Raw genomic sequence first — 2,743 nt, 5'->3', positions numbered from 1 at the left:
TCCCCAACCAGGGGAATGAACCTGGGTTACTGCAGTGGAAGCCAAGAATCCTAACCACTCAGTCATCAGGGAACTCCCCTCCTACAGCTAGCTGTTGGTCAGGATCTCAGCTGGGGCTGCTGCCTAACACACCTGAACACAGCCTCTCCATGGTGTAGCTTGGACTTTCACCCAGTTTGGCAACAAGGGCAAACATCCCCAAAGAACACGGTGGAAGTGTAAGGTATGTTTTATGAAGTGACTTAAGAAGTCACTTTTGCGGCCCTTAATTGGTTAAGACAGAGCAAAGGCCTTCAAGGGGAGGGGACATAAATGCCACCTTTTATTTTTTTTTAATTTTGGCCACACCTTAGTTCCCCAACCAGGGATTGAACCCATGCCCCCTGAATTGGAAAGTAGAGTCTTAACCATTGGATCACCAGGGAAGTCCCAGATTCCACCTTTTAATGGGAGGAATGTTGAGGTCACTTTATAAAAACAACATGTGTGTTGAGAGATATTTCTGTGGCCTTCCTTGGAAAATGCTATCTGCCACAAGCCAACTATCCATCAGCAGGAGAAAGGATAAACTAAGGATGGTATGTTCATTATGAAGGAATACTATACAGTGAAGAAGATGGCAAACAACAGCCATATGAGATAGTGTGGCTGGATCTCACCAACATAATGTTGAGCTAAAGAAGCCATATGAAGAAATACATAGCTTAATTCTAGTTATAAATTTTTTAAAACACAAGCAAAGCTATAAGTCTGTTTTGAGATACAGACCTAGGAAGAGCAGCAATTAGAAGGACAGTTTCTGAAAATGCTGGCCATTCATCCTGACTTGGGTAATAATTATATCACAAAGCACTTCATGATAAATCATAAAGCTGTACATTTTTGTTTGGGGCACTTTCTTGTGTCTTACATTTCACAAGAAAAAGGATAAGAAATTGTGATCTTCTGGCACTGAAAACTAAGTTTATGTGAAAAGAATTCACTTTGAACTTTAGAAAGGATACCTAGCAAACCAACAGAACATTAAACTCTGTCTCCATCTCTGTTAGTTCCTTTTTAATGTACACATGTCTTCCTACTTTGTTATAATCAACATGCAAAACTATTTGTGTCCTGGTTTTTATGCTGTGCTATAAAGGTAGTTTACATACATGTCATTCTTTAAAGCTACATGGTATTTCATTGTTTACAAATCATAAGGTTTTTTAGCTATTTTCATATTGTTCAGACTATGAGTAGCTTCAAATGCTCTAGATCGTCGTTGTTATCACTCACCTTATTAATAATTCCCTGGTGGTACAGTGGTTAAGACTGTGCTTCCAATGCAGGGGCCTGGGTTTTATCCCTGGTTGGGGAAGATCCCGCATGCCACATGGGTGGTTAAGATTGTGTTCCCAATGCAGGGGCCTGGGTTTTATCTCTGGTTGGGGAAGATCCTGCATGCCACATGAGGTGACCAAAAAAAAAAAAAAAATCTAAGAACTCCCTAGATCCTGCTGCTGCTAAGTCGCTTCAGTTGTGTCCAACTCTGTGCGACCCCATAGACGGCAGCCCACCAGGCTCCCCCGTCCCTGGGATTCTCCAGGCAAGAACACTGGAGTGGGTTGCCATTTCTTTCTCCAATGCATGAAAGTGAAAAGTGAAAGTGAAGTTGCTCACTTGTGTCCGACTCTTAGCGACCCCATGGACTGCAGCCCACCAGGCTCCTCCACCCATGGAATTTTCCAGGCAAGAGTCCTAGATCCTAGACCTTGTAAATAGATCTTTTCATTCATCTTCTCATACCAGCCTAACGATTAATGAGACAGGCATGACTTTTATTCCCATTTTTACAGATGATAAAACTGAGACTTATGTTAAGTAAACTTGTAAGTTTCACAAAGTACAGCTTCCACAACAATTCATACCTTGGCAAACACATTTCAGAGCACTTCCTCTCGACCTTTTGACACAATACTTGCTGTGGACTCCTCCCACCCTGCCCCAGGACACTTTTTTCCTTGTTGTTCAGCTGCTCAGTTGTGTCTGACTCTTTGTGACCCCATGGACTGCAGCACATCAGGTTTTCCTGTCCTTCACCATCTCCCGTCCTTCACCATTTTTTCCTAGGGATTTCCCAAAGTGGAATTGCCAGTTCAAAAGTTGTGAGCAATTTTAGAGTATTCCAGACTGTTCTCTATACTCCAGATGGTTCTCTGTACACCCTGAACCAAAGTACACTGCTATTAGGAGGGTTCAGCAAAGGGTCAGGATCATGTCAAGTTTATTGATTCCTTGATTCCAATTTTAGAGCCTCTCTGTAGGACTTCCCTCACCAAAATGGTGTAGGCTAGGGAATACCTAAATATCATTCTCACACTTGACCTATTTAGAAGATCTTTCTTTCCCTTTTCTTAACTGTTTTGGTTGACTATCAGTACCTTGGAGGAAATAATGAAGTATTTTCCCTTAGTGGGGTTTTTTTTTGACAGCTTGCTTCGGAGAAGGCAATGGCAACCCACTCCAGTACTCTTGCCTGGAAAATCCCATGGATGGAGGAGCCTGGTAGGCTTCAATCCATGGGGTGGCTGAGTTGGACATGACTGAGCGACTTCACTTTCACTTTTCACTTTCATACACTGGAGAAGGAAATGGCAACCCACTCCAGTATTCTTGCCTGGAGATTCCCAGGGCCGGCGGAGCCTGGTAGGCTGCCATCTATGGGGTCGCACACGAGTCGGACACGACTGGCGTGACTTAGCAA

Source organism: Bos indicus x Bos taurus, chromosome 4 (genome assembly GCF_003369695.1).
Source record: "Bos indicus x Bos taurus breed Angus x Brahman F1 hybrid chromosome 4, Bos_hybrid_MaternalHap_v2.0, whole genome shotgun sequence".
Lineage (NCBI taxonomy): Eukaryota > Metazoa > Chordata > Mammalia > Artiodactyla > Bovidae > Bos > Bos indicus x Bos taurus.
Note: the sequence above shows the minus strand (reverse complement) of the source record.